The 25,886-nt window shown below is 46.2% G+C and overlaps 1 long non-coding RNA gene across 1 annotated transcript in view; it reads right to left on the reverse strand.

The window, feature by feature from the left end:
* Positions 1-25,886, reverse strand: part of LOC124619831 — a 1,502,867-nt gene that overhangs the window by 943,828 nt on the left and 533,153 nt on the right. The gene's annotated exons all lie outside the window — the stretch shown is intronic.

The raw sequence follows: 25,886 nt of genomic DNA on the forward strand, positions 1-25,886 counted from the left end.
TACACGCTCCTTCACGGTCATGATCGTCTCGCCAATATGACACGCCACGGAGGCAACGAATACGATGAGCACCCGCCTTATACAAATCAAGCGCATCTTTTACGGATGATAAAAGATCCCTAATCTTCGATGGTGGCTCAACAACACATTTCACATCATATTTCCGCAAAATACGACCAGTGCTGTTGGAAATGCTTCCTACGTAAGCCAAAAAGGCAATCGACTACGATACCATCTCGGTATTATCATCAATCACTCGGTTCGCAGTAGGTTGGGTTGGGTTGTTTGGGGGAAGAGACCAAACAGCGAGGTCACCGGTCTCATCGGATTAGGGAAGGAAGTCGGCCGTGCCCTTTCAAAGGAACCATCCCGGCATTTGCCTGGAGCGATTTAGGGAAATCACGGAAAACCTAAATCAGGATGGCTGGACGCGTGATTGAACCGTCGTCCTCCCGAATGCGATCGCGGTAGGTCAATAGCTCAAAGCACATCTGATCTGCCTATCACTACGATCATTCTGACGAAAGGTGACTTCGAAATGGGCAGACTCAGCTGTGGTCGTGCCGGACAATAAATAATTTTGCAAAATAACCAATCAATATAGTCTCCAGGCCGGCTAAACTGTCGTTTCTGTAATGTCGTCTTCTTCTTCTTGCGTTACGGCCTCTGTAGGACCACGGGTAGCCCATTCGTGGACTGTATTTTCCTCTTCTTCTCCCAGAATCTCTTCATTCTCTCTCTTCTCCTCTCCCGCTCTTCTTCCGAGATCTTCAGTTTCCGTTTCTCCTGTCGGCTCCAGTGGTGACACACTAATCTTTTCTGTATTCATCTCTGTCATTGATCTCCGGCATATTGGTCGTTGTATATTTGTTCCTCCAATTTTCCTTTCCTTCGACCTTGATCCCCAGTTCCAACCAGTCCTTCCGAAGTTCAACAATCCACTTGGTTCCTGTCTTTCCCCTTGTCCTCCTTGTTGTTTCCCACACTCTCTTCGTCATTCTGTCCACACTCATCCTAACTACATGCCCAGCAAACCTTGCCCTTTTGAGTCTGATTTCCCCGGATATTGTTCTCATGTTCCGGTACAATTCTTCCCTAGGTCTTCGCATCCACCTCTGTCCACCTCTTTTGGGACCTAGAATTTCTCTCAATATTTTCCTCTCTTCTTTCTCTAGTTACTCTGATCCATTTCTTCCTAGTGTCATCGTCTCAGCAGTATATAATACTGCATTCCTCACTGTTGCCTTGTAGTGGCTTATCTTTGCCTCTGTGGATATATTCTTTTTATTGTATACCTCTCTCGTCATGCAGAAGGCTGACCTCATCTTCTTTATCCTCTCTGTTATTCCCTCCTTGCTCCTGTTCCTTCCTGTTATAAATTCTCCCAGGTATTTAAATTTGTCCACCATTTGCACAGTGCCTTCTGGTGTTTCCCAGTCTGCAGTGGTGTTTAATGTCTTTGTCTTGTTATAGGCGATCCTCAGTCCCACGTTTCTGACTACCTTACTTAAGTTGTCGAGTTGTGTCTTTGCGTCTTCTTCCGTCTCACTTACTATTACTATGTCATCTGCAAAGGCTAGGCAGTCCACTTGAGCCCTTTTGTCCTTTTTGTCCCCCACATGGGTCTTTGGTATTCCCATTTCCTCGTTTATTGCTCTCCACTGCCTGATCACTTCGTCCAGTGCTATATTGAACAACAATGGTGACAATCCACCTCCCTGTTTAATACCAGTCTTGATCACAAATTCTTCTGACAGTGCTCCTCTGAATCTCACCCTTGTTTTTGTGTCTGTCAGAATTTCTTTTGTGAGTTCTTGTGTAGTTCCATCAAGTCCTCTGTTCTTCAGGATCCTAACAAGAGTCTGTCTGTCGATGGAGTCATATGCCTTTGTGAAGTCCACGAGGGTTATTACTGTCTTTTTGTTTTTTAAGGCCCTGTGTTTTATCAGTTGCTTCAGGATAAATATCTGTTTCTGTAATGGTAAACATTTGTCAGTGCTGGACATAAAGTTCTCGGTGCGTCAAATTCAGATAAAGTCCCAAGCGTTCGATGATGGATGCACTCGTCGATAGCTTGGGATTTAATTCGAGTGAGACGTGGCAAGTCAAAAGAGAACGATTCCTCCAAGACTTTGTGACGAAATATTACGTATCCATTTGCCAGCATTGTCTCTGAAGAGACAGTATCCTTCGTTGTGAAACACTACGCATTCGGAGCGCGTCAAAGCAAAGTTGTCTGCAGAATCTGCTGTCGTGTACAGAGCCCTGCGTGGTAAATTAAAAGCAGCGCGGGACAACAGCGGCTGTCGTCACAATGCTGCAGCACGAGCAGCACGTAGGGTAAGAAATTCTAACGAGATTCTCAACGCAGCTGCGGTGGAGTAACCGGGCACTGCAGACTGTGAATCGTCTTCTTCTGGGCGAACAACACGGCCTCGATAAATTCAAAGAGCGGCATCGTTTCCACAGGGCTGTTACTTTAAATGAGAATTTGTTTTAACCATTGCGGCCCAATTTCCTGTATGCGCAAACTTTCAGTGCACCTGTAAACGTAATAACAGCCCGGAATTCTGGTGAGTGGCTATTTTCAGTGGGTGCACTTTGAAAATAGCACATACTCCAAATAGAGCAAATTACTATTTAAACTAACAGCCTTATGGAAACGGTGTCGCTCGCTGAGATTCTAAAGTGGTTTACGCAGAATAGAACTGTAAAATAATGTACAATAACAATATATGAAGATAGTACGATTCGGGCAATGTTTGCCGGAATTTGCGAGATATACTTAAATGATAAACATGCGTACATAGTAGTTCCATAAAGCGCAAAAAGATGATCAACAACAACACTGGAGGAATGCCGACAGTTCTTTAACATGTAATACAACACATTCTATTTCGGATGAAAAAAGGCGGGATTTTTTTATGGGACATAGTTGAATATTTCCGTTTCTGACCCTGTAGTTTAGTGAAGTTCCGAAGGGTGCCAGCACTATACGCAGCCTTCCAAGTGCCTTCTGTAACAGAGGTGCATTCCAAGCAGAGATCTGTCATTGAGTTTGTTTTGGCGGAAATGCAGAACATCACAGTTATTCGTAGGCGTTTGCAGAATGTCTAGAGAAACCTGGCAGGGAACAAAAGCACGGTTAGTCGTTGGGCGAGGCGTCTGTCATCACCGCAACAAGGTCGCGCATTCCTGACTTCTCTCCCGCTTGCCGGCCGGACGCACACAGCTGTGACTCCTGCAACGTTGGATCGTGAGGACACACTCTTTCGAGGTGATCGACAGACCACAAGCAAACACCTCGCTGCACAACTGGACGTCTCTGTTGGTAGTGCTGACATGCCCGTCCACCACTTGGGGTACTCAGAGGGATGTGCCCGCGGGGCTGTTCGCCGCCTGTCAGAGGACCATGAAGAGCAACCAAGCACAATCTGCGCGGAGATCATCATCACAGGTGGTGAAAGATGGGTTCATCACTTCGAACAACAAACAAATCGGCAGTAGAAGTAGCATCACACCACATCGCCCGCGAAGAAAACGTTCAAAGTCGCATGTTCAAACGATAAAGTCATGACTGCAGTCTTCTGGGACTCTGAAGTGTTATTGTGTTTGATGTCCTCACTCACTGTGCAACGATCACTTCTAAAGTGTATTATGCTACCCTCAGTAAACTGAAGGAACGACTTCAGCATGGTCGTCGACACGAAAATGCAAACCCACTTCTCCTCCTCCACGACGACGTAAGGTTCCACACAGGCCTTTGCACCCGAGAGGAGCTCACAGAACTTCATTGGATTGTTCTTTCTCCTCCAATCCACCCTACAGCCCAGATCTTCCCCCCCCCCCCCCTGCCCCCCTCCCCTAACATCCATTATTTGGCCCAGTGAAGAATGCACTCCGCGGGAAGCAGTACGTGGATGGTGCAGAGGTTACTGATGCATCAAGGTGTTGGCTCCGACATCGAAAATTGGAGTGGTACTACGAGGCCATACAGGCATACAGTCACAAGTTCGTAGCACTGAACGGAGATTATGTTGAAAAATAGGTTTTTGTAGCCAAACGAGGGGGAATAATGTAGTATATTCGAATCCTGAGTAAGACAACATGCTTTCAGAAAAAAAAAAAAATCTGTTGTACTTCTTACTGAACGCTCCTCGTATATGCAGACATTCCCTTTCTGCCGAATGTAAATCTTCTAACATGATAGTAGACTGATAGACTCTTCCAAAGTTGCTCAGTAATCGGCTCTTCAATGGTTGCAGATGGATGAAATCGAAATGTACGTGTTTAAGGAGCGTTCCCCTAATATGTACTCTTACTTTATTTTCCCAGTTCTAAAATCTCGAAACTTCCTCTACAAACTTCCCCTCTTACTTTATTTTCCCAATTCTAAAATCTGAAATCTTCCTGTACTTCGTAGTTCGGAAACTCCCTGTATTACTCGTCTTTGAATTCTAAATTTCTCACAATCCTGATGACGTAGCGACTGGTAAAAACATGCCTCTGTTTTGAAAAAATTGACGAGTGTGCCTGCAATATTAGCTCTGTATCGTCGTAAGGGCGAGTTGTACCCCGGTTGCTTTCCCTCCCAGCACCCAAACTCACTTCAGTACTGATTTGACTCGTGCTCCTTCAGTCTAAATTATCTATGTATCGTTAAATTATTCGCATTTAAATAAAACACAAGATGAAATAAATATGTTTGTTGTTGTTGTTATGGTCTTCAGTCCTGAGACTGGTTTGATGCAGCTCTCCATGCTACTCTATCCTGTGCAAGCTTCTTCATCTCCCAGTACCTACTGCAACCTACATCCTTCTGAATCTGCTTAGTGTATTCATCTCTTAGTCTCCTTCTACGATCTTTACTCTCCACGCTGCTCTCCGATACCAAATTGGTGCTCCCTTGATACCTCAGAACATGTCCTACCAACCGATCCCTTCTTCTAGTCAAGTTGTGCCACAAACTTCTCTTCTCCCCAATCCCATTCAATACTTCCTCATTAGTTATGTGATCTACCAATCTAATCTTCAGCATTCTTCTGTAGCACCACATTTCGAAAGCTTCTATTCTCTTCTTGTCCAAACTATATTTTGTCCATGTTTCACTTCCATACATGGCTACACTCCATACAAATACTTTCAGAAACGACTTCCTGACACTTAAATCTATACTCGATGTTAACAAATTTCTCTTCTTCAGAAATGCTTTCCTTGCCATTGCCAGTCTACATTTTATATCCTCCCTACTTCGACCATCATCAGTTATTTTGCTCCCCAAATAGCAAAACTCTTTTACTACTTTAAGTGTCTCATTTCCTGATCTAATTCCCTCAGCATCACCTGATTTAATTTGACTACATTCCATTATCCTTGTTTCCCTTTTGTTGATGTTACTCTTATATCCTCCTTTCAAGACACTATCCATTCCGTTCAACTGCTCTTCCAAGTCCTTTGCTGTCTCTGACAGAATTGCAATGTCATCGGCGAACCTCAAAGTTTTTATTTCTTCTCCACGAATTTTAATACCTACTCCGAATTTTTCTTTCGTTTCCTTCACTGCTTGCTCAATACACAGATTCAATAACATCGGGGAGAGGCTACAACCCTGTCTCACTCCCTTCCCAACCATTGCTTCCCTTTCATGTCCCTCGACTCTTATAACTGCCATCTGGTTTCTGTACAAAATGTAAATAGCTTTTCGCTCCCTGTATTTTACCCCTGCCACTTTCAGAATTTGAAAGAGAGTATTCCAGTCAACATTGTCAAAAGCTTTTTGTAAGTCTACAAATGCTAGGATCGTAGGTTTGCCTTTCCTTAATCTAGCTTCTAAGATAAGTCGTAAGGTCAGTATTGCCTCACGTGTTCCGATATTTCTACGGAATCCAATCTGATCTTCCCCGAGGTCGGCTTCTACCAGTTTTTCTATTCGTCTGTAAAGAATTCGCGTTAGTATTTTCCATCCGTGACTTATTAAACTGATAGTTCGGTAATTTTCACATCTGTCAACACCTGCTTTCTTTGGGATTGGAATTATTATATTCTTCGTGAAGTCTGAGGGTATTTCGCCTGTCTCATACATCTTGCTCACCAGATGGTAGAGTTTTGTTAGGACTGGCTCTCCCAAGGCTGTCAGCAGTTCTAATGGAATGTTGTCTACTCCCGGAGCTTTGTTTCGACTCAGGTCTTTCAGTGCTGTGTCAAACTCTTCACGCAGTGTCATATCTCCCAATTCATCTTCATCTACATTCTCTTCCATTTCCATAATATTGTCCTCAAGTACATCGCCCTTGTATAGACCCTCTATATACTCCTTCCACCTTACTGCTTTTCCTTCTTTGGTTAGAACTGGGTTTCCATCTGCGCTCTTGACATTCATACAAGTGTCTCTCTTTTCTCCAAAGGTCTCTTTAATTTTCCTGTACGCAGTATCTATCTTACCCCTAGTGAGATAAGCCTCTACATCCTTACATTTGTCCTCTAGCTATCACTGCTTAGCCATTTTGCACTTCCTGTCGATCTCATTTTTGAGACGTTTGTATTCCTTTTTGCCTGCTTCATTTACTGCATTTTTATATTTTCTCTTTTCATCAGTTAAATTCAATATTTCTTCTGTTACCCAAGGATTTCTACTAGCCCTCGTCTTTTTACCTACTTGATCCTCTACTGCCTTCACCACTTCATCCCTCAAAGCTACCCATTCTTCTTCTACTGTATTTCATTCCCCCATTCTTGTCAATTGTTCCCTTATGCTCTCCCTGAAACTCTGTACAACCTCTGGTTTAGTCAGTTTATCCAGGTCCCATCTCCTTAAACTCCCACCTTTTTGCAGTTTCTTCAGTTTTAATCTACAGTTCATAACCAATAGGTTGTGGTCAGAGACCGCCTCTGCCCCTGGAAATGACTTACAATTTAAAACCTGGATCCTAAATCTCTGTCTTACCATTATATAATCTATCTGAAACATGTCAGTATCTCCAGGCTTCTTCCATGTATACAATCTTCTTTTATGATTCTTGAACCAAGTGTTAGCTATGATTAGGTTGTGCTCTGTGCAAAATCCTACCAGGCGGCTTCCTCTTTCGTTTCTTATCGCCAATCCATATTCACCTACTACGTTTCCTTCTCTCCCTTTTCCTACTGACGAATTCCAATCACCCATAACCATTAAATTTTCGTCTCCCTTCACTATCTGAATAATTTCTTTGGTTCATCACACATTACTTCAATTTCGTCGTCATCTGCAGAGCTAGTAGGCATATAAACTTGTACTACTGTGGTAGGCATGGGCTTCGTATCTATCTTGGCCACAATAATGCGTTCACTATGCTGTTTATAGTAGCTTACCCGTATTCCTATTTTCCTATTCATTATTAAACCTACTCCTGCATTACCCCTATTTGATTTTGTGTTTATAACCCTTGTTTCTCCTGCCACCGAACTTCGCTAATTCCCAATATATCTAACTTTAACCTATCCATTTCCCTTTTTAAATTTTCTAACCTACCTGCCCGGTTAAGGGATCTGACATTCCACGCTCCGATCCGTAAAACGCCAGTTTTCTTTCTCCTGATAACGACATCGTCTTGAGTAGTCCCCGCCCAGAGATCCGAATGGGGGACTACTTTACCTCCGGAATGTTTTACTCAAGAAGACGCCATCATCATTTAACCATACAGTAAAGCTGCATGCCCTCGGGAAAAATTACGGCCGTAGTTTCCCCTTGCTTTCAGCCGTTCGCAGTACCAGCACAGCAAGGCCGTTTTGGTTAGTGTTACAAGGCCAGATCATTAAATCATCCAGACTGTTGCCCCTGCAACTACTGAAAAGGCTGCTGCCCCTCTTCAGGAACCACACGTTTGTCTGGCCTCTCAACAGATACCCCTCCGTTGTGGTTACACCTACGGTACGGCTATCTGTATCGCTGAGGCACGCAAGCCTCCCCACCAACGGCAAGGTCCATGGTTCATGGGGGGGGGGGGGGGGGGGGGGGGGGGATGAAATAAATAAAACAATAAAAATCATACAAGGTAGTGTATTGTTTCGCATAAATGATGGTAGTCAACACCAAAGGATTTAGATTAAACGGAATGATGATTTATTCGGTCAATAAAATAAAACAAATAAAGAATTAAAACGTTCGCCCTTGAGCTATGCTTTTAAACAATAAAAATCAATTGCAGTAAATATTGCGTGTCTCCGTATTTAAGTGGCAGCAGATATCCTAAGATACTAATTACATACCACTGGTTCGCGGAAAAAACAAACCCATACCGTTACATCAGTCACAAGGTAATCGCCCGCGCACAAATCCATAACGTTAAATTTAGCAATTAACGGGGCAAACTTCACGTTAACAGAAATAGATTCTAACAGGCTAATCAACAGCAATTCCGAAACGCGGCCGAAATAAGTCATAGTTCAAAGCTGCCCATTGTCTAACAATCGTGAAAAGTTCGAGTTCCAGCAAACTCACAGATTCTGTGTTGCATTCACGCCGAAATTATTTTAAGTACGAACGCTTGTGAAAGTATTCGCACGGCCATTTGCGACCCAAAATCTATTACGCTGACGTTTCAGCAAGACACACGTTACCTCAATGTCCGTACAGCGCAAAAAGAGCAGAAGCAACAGTTCGCACACTCTTAAAAGCCCTCAGTGAGCCTATTAAATCTTACAAAGAACACAAAATACATTGCATGGCCCAACATTTAAAATATAGATAATTCACAACTACAACATACACGTGAAAAGAAGTGTCATTCTCTCCCGGTCTCCCTCAGACCACACAAAATGTCACAGTCTAATAATTTTATACAATGAAATTTGGACACAGGCACTGAGTACAAACTGCAAGCAGGAGAAATTATCTGTTTAAAAGAAATGTCTCTTTGGCGCCCTATATAACGGTAGCCCAGATTTTATGTGCATATTACCACTTTCAAATGATGAATGTCATTATCATAGGTCATATTAACATTTAAATAATAACATATGGAATTGCTTATAAACCGTACGTACAATGTATGGTTACATAGGGAAAGGTGCAAGGGATATTATGCTGCGTTCATTACATACGTAACTGTGGAGAATACGATATTCTGTCCCATTTGCATAATTAAAATGAAATAAAACATTGTATAACTCTCAAAATATGTACAGGTGACAGAGTGATGGTAGCTAGTGCCTTCCGCTATAATTCAACACCTTGTACGTAAAGATTCCACAAAGCGTTCAACGGCAGTTCCTTTACAGTGGTCTGTGCAACATTATTCATTTAAAGTGCCATTGTAACTTCAGTAGTATTTACGTCATACGCGATGATTCTGTGCTGATGTTATAGACTATCGGGGAAACGACAGAGTCGCAAGATACAAGCGAAAATCGCTCTGACACCTTCGACAGTGGAATGCACATACCGATACTGTAGTTGCGAAGATAGTAGGATACATAACTATCAGAGGTGGTAGTATGCGTTAAAAAAATTTAAAAAATAAAAAACTGGTAAACATGGGATCTAAAATCCATACCTTAAGAGCTATGAACACTTGTTCACCTCCGATATTGTGGAACACATCTCTTCTGCAGAGCGAGGTGGCGCAGTGGTTAGCAGACTGGACTCGCATTCGGGAGTACGACGGTTCAAATCCGCGTCCGACCATACTGATTTGTTTTCCGTGATTTCCCTAAATCGCTTTAGGCAAATGCCGGGATGGTTCCCGTAAAAGGGCACGGTCGATTTCCTTCCCCATCCATACCTAATCCGATGGGCCCGATAACCTCGCTGTTACGCCCCCTCCTCCCCCAAATCAACCAATCACCCAACCATCTATTCTCCTGCACGCTCTCTGGTTTCCACATTTTTGAAGGAGGTAGTATGGACCAAAATCAGAAAAACATGTCCAGTCAATATGGGCTCTAACATGCAGACCTTAAGAGTTATGGATACTTGTTTAGCAGAAGAGAAGTTTCACACTTGCGAAGATGAATACGTAAGTGTTCATGGCTCTTAAGATAGGCATTTTGAGTCCAAATTTAGTGGACTTTTTTTTTAATTTTGGCTCATACTGCCTCCTCCAAAAACGTGGAAATCAAAGAGATGAGAGATATGTTTCACAGTATCGAAGAGGAACAAGAACTCATAGCTTTTAAGGTATTCGTTTTAGAGCCATGTCTGCTAGTTGTTTCCTTGTTTTTGTCCAGACTAGCATCTCCGAAAGTTTCCTACCCTACAACACCACTGGTAAGTGTATTCCACTACAAGAGGCATCACAGTGATTTCCGCTTATAGTTCTCGACTAGGTCGTAACCAGACCAGTGTCTCTTATCTGAAATTGATCTATTTAATCGTGTCCATCATCACTGAAAATTTGTAATATAATCACGGAATCACACTGTGTATGGCACAAGGTCTCCTTTTATACACCTCAGTGTTGTGTTCACGCTGTCGTGATTGGTTTTGCAGTACGATTAGTATGTGAATTAAAACTTAATTCCATAGCGCGTGATCAATCAGATTAGAACGAGACAGACTGAAAAAAGCAAGTTAACTGTTCATTAGCCCAAAAGGATGGCCACAACTGTTAGTAGGTGAGAGTGCTGAAAAAATGCCGCCGAATTTTTAAGTGTAAACTGTTAAAGCTTTTCACATAAACCAACGGTATTAACAGTCTGCATTTTTATTCATTTCTAGACGTCTGCGGCACTCTACCGATAGAGGGCTCTGAAATATAGCATGTAGGATGACGGTGTGTAACGTAACTATTTCGGTGCGTGAGAAACAGTGTGCTGTAATCGGGTCTCGAAGTGAAGAGCTCGCCCACACATGGAGCGCCCCTCCTTTAGCATAACAATGCCAAACCAAACACATGCGCTGCGACATCTGCAACGATGTGTCGCCTTGGGCTCACTCATCGATCATTCTCCTCCATATAGTCCAGACTTGGCCCCATTTTCTTATGTTTCCAAAACTTTAAGAACACCTTTTAGAACTTCACTGTAACACTGCCGAATTGATGGAAGCAGAGATGACGTTGTGTCTGTTTCAGTAAAGTCAAACATTGTACAGTGTAGGTATCACCAAACTGGTCTCTTGTTGGGAGGAATATGTTCGTCGCCAGGCTGACTATGTTGAGAAATAAATGTGTAGACATAATGAATAAAATCGTAGAATGTTGAAATAGTTTGTTTTATTTGAAAAGCTTTCCGATTTTTTACAAAAAAAAAAAAACTCAGAGGCATTGCTCTTCTGCACAGCCTCGTATTTTCATCCCACAGTGATACAAGACATCAGTGCCTTCATGGAAAAATGTGAGCCCCTGCCTTCAGCATCGTGATTGTACCCAGACGTGCACCTCTGCGTCCGAAGGAAATTGACAGCCACGAATATGTTTCTTCAGGCCTCGAAAAATACAGAGATGTATGGAGTTGAGATCGAAATTGTATGGAGGATATGTAAGAATTGCACAGCGAAACTTCCGCAAATTAACCGAAACTAGTTTGGTAACATGTGGGCGGCCAATCCTTGGGGCGAAGAGATGCACGGCTGCATACACGCGTCTTTCCACGAAAACCGCGACTGTCTTGTTTCACAGGGATATAAATATATTAAAAACGATCGCGATTACTTGTGAATTAATAAACAGTTTAATTACAATTTTTCCATCTGCCTCCTTTGCAAAAAAATGTGTGTGAAATCTTATGGGACTTAACTGCTAAGATCATCATCCCCTAAGCTTACACACTACTTAACCTAAATTACCCTAAGGACAAACACACACGCCCATGCTCGAGGGAGGAATCGAGCCTCCGCCGGGACCAGCCGCACAGTCCATGACTGCAGCGCCCTAGACCGCTCGGCTAATTCCGCGTGGTGCCTCGTTTTCATTTGACTGATCCTTATAGTGTTCATGGTCTGCCTTTTGTTGAAGGAGCCGTGTTTGGTGCCACAGTCTCTATCCCCTCCCCCTCCCCTCCCCCCCCCCCCCCCCAGTAACCCAGAGCCTTGGGAAAACCCGTCGTCAAGCTCTAGTCAAAAACTCCCACTCGCTTCCGAAAACGGCCGCACAGCCGAGCGAATACTTACTAATTCATGATATCAATAATTTTACTCAGCTGACAGCTTAGCAGCATATGAGTTACGTCACAACGTCTTGCTGAAGCTGTAGCACTGACGAATACAGGGTGAGGACGCTAGGACACGCCATCCTAAATACACTGTTGGACAAAAACAACGCGGCAAAAAAATGGTTCAAAGGGCTCTGGGCACTACGGGACTTAACAAAAATGGTTCAAATGGCTCAGAGCACTATGGGACTTAACTTCTCAGGTCATCAGTCCCCTAGAACTTAGAACTACATCTACATCTACATTCTACATTGATACTCCGCAAGCCACCCAACGGTGTGTGGCGGAGGGCACTTTACGTGCCACTGTCATTACCTCCCTTTCCTGTTCCAGTCGCGTATGGTTCGCGGGAAGAACGACTGTCTGAAAGCCTCCGTGCGCGCTCTAATCTCTCTAATTTTACATTCGTGATCTCCTCGGGAAGTATAAGTAGGGGGAAGCAATATATTCGATACCTCATCCAGAAACGCACCCTCTCGAAACCTGCCGAGCAAGCTACACCGCGATGCAGAGCGCCTCTCTTGCAGAGTCTGCCACTTGAGTTTATTAAACATCTCCGTAACGCTATCACGGTTACCAAATAACCCAGTGACGAAACGCGCCGCTCTTCTTTGGATCTTCTCTATCTCCTCCGTCAACCCGACCTGGTACGGATCCCACACTGATGAGCAATACTCAAGTATAGGTCGAACGAGTGTTTTGTAAGCCACCTCCTTTGTTGACGGACTACATTTTCTAAGCACTCTCCCAATGAATCTCAACCTGGTACCCGCCTTACCAACAATTAGTTTTATATGATCATTCCACTTCAAATCGTTCCGTACGCATACTCCCAGATATTTTACAGAAGTAACTGCTACCAGTGTTTGTTCCGCTATCATATAATCATGCAATAAAGGATCCTTCTTTCTATGTATTCGCAATACATTACATTTGTCTATGTTAAGGGTCAGTTGCCACTCACTGCACCAAGTGCCTATCCGCTGCAGATCTTCCTGTATTTCGCTACAATTTTCTAATGCAGCAACTTCTCTGTATACTACAGCATCATCCGCGAAAAGCCGCATGGAACTTCCGACACTATCTACTAAGTCATTTATATATATTGTGAAAAGCAATGGTCCCATAACACTCCCCTGTGGCACGCCAGAGGTTACTTTAACGTCTGTAGACGTCTCTCCATTGATAACAACATTCTGTGTTCTGTTTGCTAAAAACTCTTCAATCCAGCCACACAGCTGGTCTGATATTCCGTAGGCTCTTTCTTTGTTTATCAGGCGACAGTGCGGAACTGTATCGAACGCCTTCCGGAAGTCAAGAAAAATAGCATCTACCTGGGAGCCTGTATCTAATATTTTCTGGGTCTCATGAACAAATAAGGCGAGTTGGGTCTCACACGATCGCTGTTTCCGGAATCCATGTTGATTCCTACATAGTAGATTCTGGGTTTCCAGAAATGACATGATACGCGAGCAAAAAACATGTTCTAAAATTCTACAAGAGATCGACGTAAGAGATATAGGTCTATAGTTTTGCGCATCTGCTCGACGACCCTTCTTGAAGACTGGGACTATCTGTGCTCTTTTCCAATCATTTGGAACCCTCCGTTCCTCTAGAGACTTGCGGTACACGGCTGTTAGAAGGGGGGCAAGTTCTTTCGCGTACTCTGTGTAGAATCGAATTGGTATCCCGTCAGGTCCAGTGGACTTTCCTCTATTGAGTGATTCCAGTTGCTTTTCTATTCCTTGGACACTTATTTCGATGTCAGCCATTTTTTCGTTTGTGCGAGGATTTAGAGAAGGAACTGCAGTGCGGTCTTCCTCTGTGAAACAGCTTTGGAAAAAGTTGTTTAGTATTTCAGCTTTACGTGTGTCATCCTCTGTTTCAATGCCATCATCATCCCGTAGTGTCTGGATATGCTGTTTCGAGCCACTTACTGATTTAACGTAAGACCAGAACTTCCTAGGATTTTCTGTCAAGTCGGTACATAGAATTTTACTTTCGAATTCAATGAACGCTTCACGCATAGCCCTCCTTACGCTAACTTTGACATCGTTTAGCTTCTGTTTGTCTGAGAGGTTTTGGCTGCGTTTAAACTTGGAGTGGAGCTCTCTTTGCTTTCGCAGTAGTTTCCTAACTTTGTTGTTGTACCACGGTGGGTTTTTCCCGTCCCTCACGGTTTTACTCGGCACGTACCTGTCTAAAACGCATTTTACGATTGCCTTGAACTTTTTCCATAAACACTCAACATTGTCAGTGTCGGAACAGAAATTTTCGTTTTGATCTGTTAGGTAGTCTGAAATCTGCCTTCTATTACTCTTGCTAAACAGATAAACCTTCCTCCCTTTTTTTATATTCCTATTAACTTCCATATTCAGGGATGCTGCGACGGCCTTATGATCACTGATTCCCTGTTCTGTACATACAGATTCGAAAAGTTCGGGTCTGTTTGTTATCAGTAGGTCCAATATGTTATCTCCACGAGTCGGTTCTCTGTTTAATTGCTCGAGGTAATTTTCGGATAGTGCACTCAGTATAATGTCACTCGATGCTCTGTCCCTACCACCCGTCCTAAACATCTGAGTGTCCCAGTCTATATCTGGTAAATTGAAATCTCCACCTAAGACTATAACATGCTGAGAAAATTTATGTGAAATGTATTCCAAATTTTCTCTCAGTTGTTCTGCCACTAATGCTGCTGAGTCGGGAGGTCGGTAAAAGGAGCCAATTATTAACCTAGTTCGGTTGTTTAGTGTAACTACTTAAACCTAACTAACCTAAGGACATCATGCACATCCATGCCCGAGGCAGGATTCGAACCTGCGACCGTAGCAGTCGCGCGGTTCCGAACTGAAGCAACTAGAACCGCTCGGCCACTGCGGCCGGCTCAATGCGGGACCACGAAGAAATTATCCGAATGGGGCGGATATCGGTAGATGTGATGTAGATGTGCAGACAAAGAAATGAACACAATTTCAGAAAAATAGGATGATTTATGCTTCACAAATTGAGCAAGTAAATTACGCATTGGTCCACTTCCGGCCCTTATGCAAGCAGTTATTCGGTTTAGCACTGACAGAGTCGCTGGATGTGCTCCTTATGGAAATCGTTTTAAAATCTAATTGGTGCGTTAGATCGTCAAAAATCTGCGATGTTTAGAAGGCTCTGCACCCAGTGCTCCAAACGTTCTCAAATGGAGAGACATCCTGCGGCCTTCGTGGCCAAGGTGGGGTTTGGCGAGCTGGAAGACAAGGAGCAGAAACTCTCACTATGCGTGGGCTGGCATTACCTTGCTGCAATGTAAGCCAGGATGGCTTGCCGTGAAGGGCAACAAAATGTACCGTAGAGTATCAGCGACGTACAGATCTGCTGCAAGGGTGCCACGGATAACGACCAAATGGGTCCTCCTATGAAAAGAAATGGCACACCAGAACATCATTCCAAAATGTCGGGCCGCATGGCGGGTGTCTGGGGCTTCTCCAGACACGTCTTTGCTGGTCATCGGGTCTCAGTTCGAAGCGGGACTCGTCACTGAAGGCAATTCTACTCCAGTCAATGAGATTCCAGGCCGAAGACGTAGGGAGACGCACCAGACAGCGTGGGATACCAACCTGACTCTCGCCTGCCATGTGGCTCGACAACCTGCAGTGAAGTTCTGGGGTGCAGTTCCGTTTCAGAGCAGACTCTTTTGGCTGGCATCCACGCCACCCCTACAGCAGAGTGGTAGGTGGACGATATTTGACGCTCGTTTCTGTTGCCACTCATGGCGTGCCAGTCTGGGCTTACGTTTCAGAAAGATAATGCCCGCCTTCACACGACAAGAGTTTCTACTGCCTGTCTTCGTGCTTGTCAAACCTTACCTTGGTCAGAAAGGTCACCGGATGTCTTCCCAGTTGAGAGCGTGTAGAGCACTGTGGGCGGGGTCCTCCAACCAACTCGGAATTTTGACGATCTAAAGCGCCAATTGGACAGAATTTGGCACGATGTTACTCAGGAGGACATCCATCAACTCCATCAATCAGTGTCAAGCCGAATAGCTGCTTGCGTAAGGGACAGAAGCGGACCAAGGCGTTACTGACTGGCGAAATTAGTGAAGCTTTTCTCTTAAATCAATCATCGAATTTTTTTTAAAATGCAAATCGTTTATATGTTTGCATCACATCTGCCGATTTCAATTCCATTCGGACATTTTTTTCGTTTTTTGTCCTAGAGTGTATCTTCAGATCGGGTAAATTATATTTCTCACGCTTCCAGTTTCTTGACCTTTTTTTAATTTCATTAATATTACCAAAGACATGCCGTTGGGACCTGACATAATCACGATATCTTTCTGAAAACAGCCGCACTGCCATAAGTGAAGACGATGTTAAGATCTTTTTAGTGTCGTATACATTTTGGGAGTTTGCATAGCATCACGAGGAAATTGCCTGATCCGCACAACAGCAGAACATGGGCTTCCAGAGGACCGACGGTCGTCGAACGCACAGGTAAACACACGGATTGTATCCAAGCTTAGTGTTCGTGTAGGACCTCTTCTCTTGACGATGGAAAAGTGGTTTGTGGCCACATTAATTTTTTACTATTTGATCAACTTCCGTAAATGTTATGTCGTTAAAGACCTGTACGAAGGTTCTTGCCAGCGTGAGCGGAAAACAGTATAAAATTTAATTAATAATCGGACAAGTACGAATACAACTCATCCTCTGAGGGTTCTGTACAAGTATAATTATCTGTGTAGATAGATCGTCTGTAGATTTTGATGAGTGAGTTTACGAAAATCAAAGTAAGTTACTTACATGGTCACATCTTTTGAGTTCCTTGACTTAGAAGCTTAAACTTTTTATACCGCCAAGGAACCGTAGACGTTAGTATTTCACGGATTTCAGCTTAATACCTTTGGTTGTTCCTGAGAAAAAGGGGCCTTAACAGTCACACGGACAACAAGACGATGCTATAAGTGTTCCGTTTTACCAGTTGAGGTATGAAACCCTAAAAAAGTTGGAACCTTAATTCTGCAGACACACACACGTTAAAAATTACTTATGTATGTCACAACAATCACCACACTACCCGCTACGGTTTAGCAAGAACCGCTCCTCAATGCGTTTATTCTTCCTGTATACATTTGATGTACCTTTCCTTAGTGGCTGCAACCTGCATGTTGTTTTTTTTTTTTTTTTCTTAATTATGTTCACACAGATTTAACCAGTAGCTAGGGCTGTTGGTAAAAATTTTGTGGAAACGTTATCACAAGATTTCTCAAAATCAATTAATCACAAATTAGTAACTCACAGTCATTATTCACCACTGATGTTCCTGCTGCATAACTTTCGAACTTTCCAGCTCTGTAAACAGATGTTCTCCTACCGCTTATTGGGGAAACATCACTACTGCTGGAGTGATACCACTGGGGAGAGGGAGAATTGTAACACTGGAGGCATCCGAGTCGCTGGGGGCAAATGGTACTGCCGGAAGTGAAAGGTACCACTAGGGGGTGAAGGATACCATGAGGGAATGGTGCCTGGGGTAACTGTACCAGAGGGGTAATGGTACCACAGGGGCAAGCAGTACCTGGGGCAATTGTACCATGAGGGGGAGAACAGTGTCAGAGGGGTAACAGTACCACTAATAACTACATATTCATTATAAGGAATGGTCATCACATCTGAACAGTTTGAACTTTCGATTCATGTCACTGCATCTTCTTTGATTTCATTCTGCTTTACTCCATTCATTACATTTCAGATAATCTAAATCATGTTTCAATATTATTACGTTTTTGTGCTGTGGTGATTTAATGAAATCCAGAAGACAACAGATGAAGTAAGTTTTTCTTCCAGTTGTACACATTAAATTGTAAGAGAGATTTAAGAGTGTAATCATGACAGCTTAAAATTGCTTTGTTCACCATCACCACTACATGGAATAAAGGCCCAAAGTTTGGCTTGCGTATGTGTTGGTACCACTGCGCCTGTACATTGCTCTATGGAACGATACGACGAACAGATTGCCAATGAAGATCGTGGCCCGTGGGTGTAGCTGGAATTACGGTCGCTCGTACCTCGGTTCAGCGACAGAGAGAGAGGAACGCAAGGCCGAGCTCGCCTGTGCATTTCCTGAAACTGCTAAGCTTCGCGTTCTGCGCCCACGCAGACAGCTGGTGGTGAGCACTTTTACGCACCCAGTGCGATTACTTGCAGCACGAATACAGCTGCAGCGTTGCTGCGGCCATTGTGAATCTTTGTTTAAAGACTTCGCAAAGCCTCAGCCGTCTAAGCCCCAAATACTAGCCAACATTCCTAAATAATGTGAGGTACTACTGGCTGGGAGGCTCCCAGAGGTAGCTCCGCCATCTGATCAGAAAACTGTGTTTTCATCCATTAGAAAGTAAGGAAGTTGTGTATATTTCACTAATGAAGCAAATAAACTCCGTAAACGAATAAGCCATCATTACGAACTGTTGCGGATATAGACGTCTAGATTGATCAATATTTTTCATTTTATCAACGTTTCACATATTTGTTGTACACCTTTTTCTACTATGATTCCATTTTCCGGTAACTCAAGATTATAAATAAAAAATAATATTCGTTCTTAATTTAAGGCTATCTGTAAATAAATTTTTTCACTTCTGATTAATGTCTGAATATTTTGTACCTATGTGGCCGAAGGTCTCCCTCTTTCATTCCTTCCTAGTGGTCCCCATTACATTACCTGTCGTGTCTATCTTTCCTCCGATATCATCTCCATAACTCCTTACTATACGAGTTGTTTTCCTTCCGCAATATCAATAACTGAACGTGTGACATCCCCTTTCATCCCGACAAATTCATTTCTGACCGATTCCCGCCTGAATACAGCTGCAGACCGTCCCAAAACATCTGTTGCCACCATTCATTAAATGGGATTCAACTGTCCATGCTTATGATCCATATGCGATAATATTTCTATTAAATGAAGAATTTTACTTTTCTTTCCTTCCTTATCAGCTAACCTCAAAAAATACCATTTAGTGCTCCAACAGTGAACTATTCAGGGCTCCAAGCGCTAATCGAAAGCGCTGAGGCCCATTCGTTGTAGGTACCGAAAGCTGGTTACAGCCGGAGATACGCAATGTGATCAAAACTTTCTGGACACCCCCCCCCCCCCCCCCCCCCACAACATACGTTTTTCATATTAGGTGCATTTTGTTGCCACATACTGCCAGGTACTTCACATCAGCGACCTCAGTAATCATTAGACATCGTGAGAGAGCAGAAAAGGGCGTCCGCGGAACTCACGGACTTCCACACTCCTAAACATCCCTAGGTCCACTGTTTCCGACGTGATAGTGAAGTGGAAACGTGACGGCACACACACAGCACAAAAGCGTACAGGCTGACCTCGTCTGCTGACAGAGACCGCCGTCAGTTGAAGAGGGTCGTAATGTGTAATTGGCAGACACCTATCCAGACCATCACACAGGAATTCCAAGCTGCATCAGGATCCACTGCGAGTACTATGACAGGCGAGAAAACCTGGATTTCATGGTCGAGCGGCTGCTCATAAGCCACACATCACGCCGGTAAATGCCAAACGACGCCTGGCTTGGTGTAAGGAGCGGAAACACTGGACGATTGAACAGTGGAAAACCGTTGTGTGGAGTGGTGAATCACGGTACACAAAGTGGGGATTCGATGGCAGGGTGTGGGTATGGCGAATGCCCGTTGAACGTGATCTTCAAAAATATTCAAATGTGTGTGAAATCTTATGGGACTTAACTGTTAAGGTCATCAGTCCCTAAGCTTACACACTACTTAACCTAAATTAACCTGAAGACAAACACACACACCCATGCACGAGGGAGGACTCCAACTTTCCGCCGGGACCAGCCGTACAGTCCATGACTGCAGTGCCTTAGACCGATCGTCTAATCCCACGCGGCCTGACGTGATCTACCAGCGTGTGTAGTACAAACAGTAAAATTCGGAAGCCGTGGTGGTGTTGTGTGGTCGTGTTTTTCATTGAGGGGGCATGCACCCCTTGTTGTTTTGCGTGGCACTATCACCGCACAGGCCTATATTGATGTTTTAAGCCCCTTCTTGCTTCCCACTGTTGAAGAGCAATTCGGGGATGGCGACTGCATCTTTCAATACGATCGAGCACCTGTTCATAATGCACGGCCTGTGGCGGAGTGGTTACAGGACAATAACATGCCTGTGATGGACTGGCCTGCACAGAGTTCTGACCTGAATCCTATAGAACACCTTTGGGTAGTTTTGGAACGCCGGCTTCGTGCCAGGCCTGATCGACCGACATCGATACCTCTCCTGAGAGTAGCACTCCGTGAAGAATGGGCTGCTATTCCCCAAGAAACCTTCCACCACCTGATTGAACGTATGCCTGCGAGAGTGGAAGCTGTGATCAAGGCTAATGGTGGACCAGCACCATATTGAATTCCAGCATTCCAGATGGAGGACTTCACGAACTTTCAAGTCATTTTCAGCCAGGTGTCCCGATACTTTTGATCAAATAGTGAATGTTCAGCCTGAAGACTTACAAAGGACATAACTTTGCTTAGAAAGGATAGATTAAATGTAGTTGGTGGGGGCGTTTTGGTTGCTTTTAGTGGTAGTTTATCTTGTAGCGAAATTGTAGTATATAGTTCCTGTGAGTCAATATGGGTAGATGTTACTGAAATGCCCTGCTTAAGCCGCTGGACAGGACAGATAGAATAAATTGTGGAAAGGAGCCAAAATAAGGGCTGTCAGTTACACTCGGACATAAAACATTATTATCTGATCAAACATTGCAAGATCCCAAAAAAATTTAAAAAAAAGACACGCAGCTATAATCCTTGGGACTTAATTACCGGCTGAAAGCCACTTTAATTTAAAAACGGCTGAAGGCCAATAAGTTAAAACGCAAGCATAAGCAGAAATTTAAACAGGCAAGCCTTATCTTAAAACAGTTCTTTAGTTAGGCCGAAGTAAACATGTTAAATTCAAGAATGAGATTTTCACTCTGCAGCGGAGTGTGCGCTGATATGAAACTTCCTGTCAGATTAAAACTGTGTGCCCGACTGAGACTCGAACTCGGGACCTTTGCCTTTCGCGGGAAAGTGCTCTACCAACTTTTTTTTTTTTTTGGCATTTTATTCGTTATTGATCGTTGTGTTTGGTCGTTGCGGACGTTGCAAGACATCCTGTTCAAGTTCGGTGGTTGATCCTTCCACTCTACCAACCGAGCTACCCAAGCACGACTCACGCCCCGCCCTCACAGCTTACGGGGCGTGAGTCGTGCTTGGGTAGGTCGGTCGATAGAGCAGTTGCCCGCGAAAGGCAAAGGTCCCGAGTTCGAGTCTCGGTCCGGCACACAGTTTTAATCTGCCAGGATGTTTCATGTTAAATTCAAATCAGCTGAAGGTCTAACACTTAAAACTTCATAGCATTCATTGAAAAAAAAACAACAAAAAACCAAGGCCTTACGGTGGTGGTTGTTGGATGTTTAAGGGGGACTAAACAGCGAAGGTCATCAGTCCCCCATTCCAAAATCAGGCGAGCCGGAAATCGACGAAGCAGATAAAAACCAAAGGGGGAGGAGACGTCCCCCCAGGCGCTAAAAGCACACAAATCCAGCAACAAACACTACAGACAAGAACAGGACATAGGAACACCAGACAGAAAGAAACAGAAAGAAACAGAAGAAAGGAAGATGGCCGGAGACTGGTTGACTGACCACGAGATCAAAAATGGGAAAGAGTCAACCAGCTCACGGCACACCAGAACAGCAACAGACACAAGGACAAGAGACACAGAAAGGGAAAGGCGCAGGACCTCCCTAAATCGAACCATAAAACGGACTACCACGGATAAAATTTAAAACGGTATCAGCCATGGAGGCATCGTCGGATAAAACCAAAGCCAAAGTGCCCGGGAGATTAAAAGATTGCCGGAGTGTGCGCAGTCGAGGACACTCCAGTAAAATGTGGCCGACCGTCAGCCGGGACCCACACCGACACAAGGGGGGATCCTCCTGACGCAACAGATGGCCGTGCGTCAGGTAGGTATGGCCGATGCGCAGCCGACATAGGACTACCGAGTCCCTGCGAGAAGCCCGCAGGGAGGAACGCCACACATCGGTCGTCCCCTTGACAGCCCGGAGTTTATTCGGGGCTGTCATGCCACGCCACTCAGCAGCCCACATCCCAATCAGCTTACGGCGCAACACCAGCTGCTGGTCGCGAGCCGTAAGGCCGATATCCAAAGCTGGGGCGTCTATCGCCCCTTTGGCCAGCCTGTCTACACGTTCGTTCCCTGGGATGCCAACATGACCGGGCGTCCAAACCAGGACCACTGAACCACCAGAACGGGCAATGGCGGAAACAGCCTCCTGAATGGAGGACACCAGAGGAGAGGAGGGATAGCAGCGGTCGATGGCCTGAAGGCTGCTCAGGGAGTCACTGCAGATGACAACGGACCTACCTGAGCAGAAACGCATGTGCTCAAGAGCGCGCAAGATGGCCACCAGCTCTGCAGTAAAAATACTGCAGCCAGCCGGCAAGGAGCGTTGCTCAACATGGTCAGAGTGAGCAAAGGCGTAGGCAGTGCGACCATCAACCAGGGAACCATCAGTGTAGACAGTCTCACAGTCCGAAAATGAGGCGAGGAGAGCAAGAAATCGGCGACGGAGGGCCACAGGCGGAACCGAGTCCTTGGGTCCCTGTGCCAAGTCCAGACGGACGGACGGCCGGGACAAACACCAGGGAGGCGTAGGTGCATGGACCCGGAAGGGAGGCGGAAGAGGGAATGAACCCAAGTCTGACAGCAGGGACTGAACTCGGACAGCGACGGAAAGCCCAGACCTAGGTCGCCGTTCGGGCAGATGGAGGACCATGGCAGGGAAAAGCAGGCGACGATTGGGATGGCCTGGCGAGCAATGCACGTGGACAGCATAGTCGGCGAGCAGTCGATGGCGGCGAAACCGCAGCGGGGGAACCCCGGCCTCCACCAGTAAACTATCCACGGGGCTCGTACGAAAAGCGCCAGTTGCAAGCCGGACCCCACAGTGGTGTATGGGGTCTAACAACTTCAACACTGAGGGTGACGCAGACCCATAGGCCAGGCTCCCATAATCAAGCCGGGACTGCACAAGGGCTCGGTACAATTGCAGTAGCGTGCAGCGATCTGCACCCCAAGACGTGTGGCTAAGGCAGCGGAGGGCGTTGAGGTGCCGCCAGCATTTTTGCTTCAGCTGAGTAACATGAGGAACCCATGTGAGCCGGGCATCAAACACGAGTCCCAAGAAGCGGCAAGTGTCCACCACGTCAAGCAGGTGGCCGTCGAGGTAAAGTTCAGGATGAGGGTGGACCGTCCGACGCCTGCAGAAGTGCATAACCCGAGTCTTGGCAGCAGAGAACTGAAAACCATGAGCCAGAGCCCATGATGCTGCCTTGCGAACGGCGACTTGCAACCTGCGTTCGGCGACTCCCGTAGTCGTGGAGCTAAATGAGATGCAGAAGTCGTCGGCATACAAAGAAGGAGACACCGACGACCCCACTGCTGCAGCCAGACCATTAATGGCCACTAGAAATAACGAGACGCTCAACACCGAGCCCTGCGGGACCCCATTGTCCTGGATATAAGAGGAACTAGAGGTGGCACCGACTTGCACCCGGAAAGAGCGGCGCAATAAAAAGCTTTGAAGAAAAGCCGGGAGCCGACCACGAAGACCCCACCCATGCAACGTGGCGAGGATGTGATGCCTCCATGTGGTGTCATACGCCTTCCGCAGATCGAAAAATACAGCAACAAGGTGCTGACGTCGGGCAAAAGCCGTACGGACAGCAGATTCCAGCCGCACCAAATTGTCCACTGCAGACCGGCCCCGACGGAAGCCACCCTGGGATGGAGCGAGGAGACCGCGCGACTCAAGGACCCAACACAAACGCCGCCCCACCATACGTTCGAGCAATTTGCACAAAACGTTGGTGAGGGTAATGGGACGATAGCTGTCCACCGCCAGTGGGTCCGCACCGGGCTTCACGATGGGGACAATAAGACCCTCTCGCCATTGCGACGGAAACACGCCCTCGTTCCAAATGCGGTTAAAGATGGCGAGGATGTGTGTCTGGCAGTCCCTGGAGAGATGCTTCAGCATCTGCGCATGGATGCAGTCCGGTCCTGGTGCTGTATCAGGGCAATCGGCGAGGGCAGCGAGGAGTTCCCTCTCGCTGAAAGGAGCATTGTATGTTTCATAATGACGCGTGTGGAATGAGAACGGCGTCCGCTCGGCTCGCTCCTTTAGAGAGCGAAAGGCGGGGGGATAGGATGCAGTCGCAGAGCTCTGAGCAAAGTGCGCGGCTAGCCGTTCAGCAATGGCGGCAGCGTCCGTGCAGACAGCGCCGTCCAAGGAGAGCCCAGGGACACCCTCAGGGGTCTGGGAGCCATAAATCCGCCGGATACGGGACCACACGTGCGAGGACGAGACACGGGAGCCCAGGGAGGAGACGTACCTCTCCCAGCACTCCTGCTTACGCCGTGCAATAAGTCGACGGGCGAAGGCACGGAGCCTCTTAAAGGCGATGAGGGTCTCCAGAGACGGGTGCCGCCTATGACGCTGGAGAGCCCGCCGACGGTCGCGAATAGCCTCAGCAATCTCCGGCGACCACCAGGGGACAGCCTTCCGCCGAGGGAGGCCAGAGGAACGGGGGATGGTAGCCTCGGCCGCGGAAACGATGGACGTGGTTAAAACACGGACCACCTCGTCAATGTCACCCTGTGGGGGAGACGCAATGGTTACAGCGGAAGTAAAAGCTGGCCAGTCAGCCCTGTGGAAAGCCCAGCGGGGCAAGCGCCCAGAAGAATGACACTGTGGCAGTGACAAATAGATGGGAAAATGGTCACTGCCACACAGGTCAGGATGCACCCTCCAGTGGAGGGATGGGACAAGTCCAGGGCTGCAAAGAGAGAGATCGATGGCCGAGAACGAGCCATGGGCCACACTGAAATGCGTGGGAGCACCAGTGTTCAAGAGGCTAAGGTCGAGCTGAGCCAACACATGCTCCACGGCCCGACCGCGATCATCGGAGACAGTCCCACCCCATAGAGGATTGTGGGCGTTGAAATCGCCCAGAAGCAGCAATGGTGGCGGGAGTTGAGCCAGCAGCGCAGCCAAGACATGGCGGGGGAGCTCCCCATCCGGAGGAATGTAAACAGAGCAAACAGTAATAGCCGGCGAGAGCTCAACCCTGGCAGCAACTGCCTCTAAAGGCGTCTGAAGGGGTACTGGCGAGCTACAGACAGAGTGGTGAACAAAGAGGCAAACCCCACCTGACGCTCGTTGACAGGCAGCACGGTTCTTATAGTATCCCCGATAACCGCGAAGGGCGGGGGTCCGCAGTGCAGGAAACCAAGTTTCCTGCAGAGCAATGCAGAGAACAGGGGAATCACTCAGAAGCATCCGGAGCTCTGGCAGGTGGCGGAAATAACCGCCGCAGTTCCATTGGAGAATGGAAGCAGGAAGGGACTGGGAGGGCGTGAATGCGACTAAGAGGCAGACAGCGCTTCAGAGCCAACCGCCGCCACTGGGGGAGAGTCAGCGGAGTCCATAGGAGAGGCCCCCAAGGGTTCCGTGAGGGCGAGATCCGCGGCAGAGGCGAGGATCTCCACCTCATCCCCGGAGCCAGGACTATGTACAGCAGGCGGTGCTGAAACCGCCGGAACGTCCTTCTTCTTGGACACATTCCGTTCCTTCTTCTCGCGTCTGCCCTTAGGGTGAGA

The sequence above is a fragment of the Schistocerca americana genome, chromosome 6 (assembly GCF_021461395.2).
Source record: "Schistocerca americana isolate TAMUIC-IGC-003095 chromosome 6, iqSchAmer2.1, whole genome shotgun sequence".
Classification (NCBI taxonomy): Eukaryota; Metazoa; Arthropoda; class Insecta; order Orthoptera; family Acrididae; genus Schistocerca; species Schistocerca americana.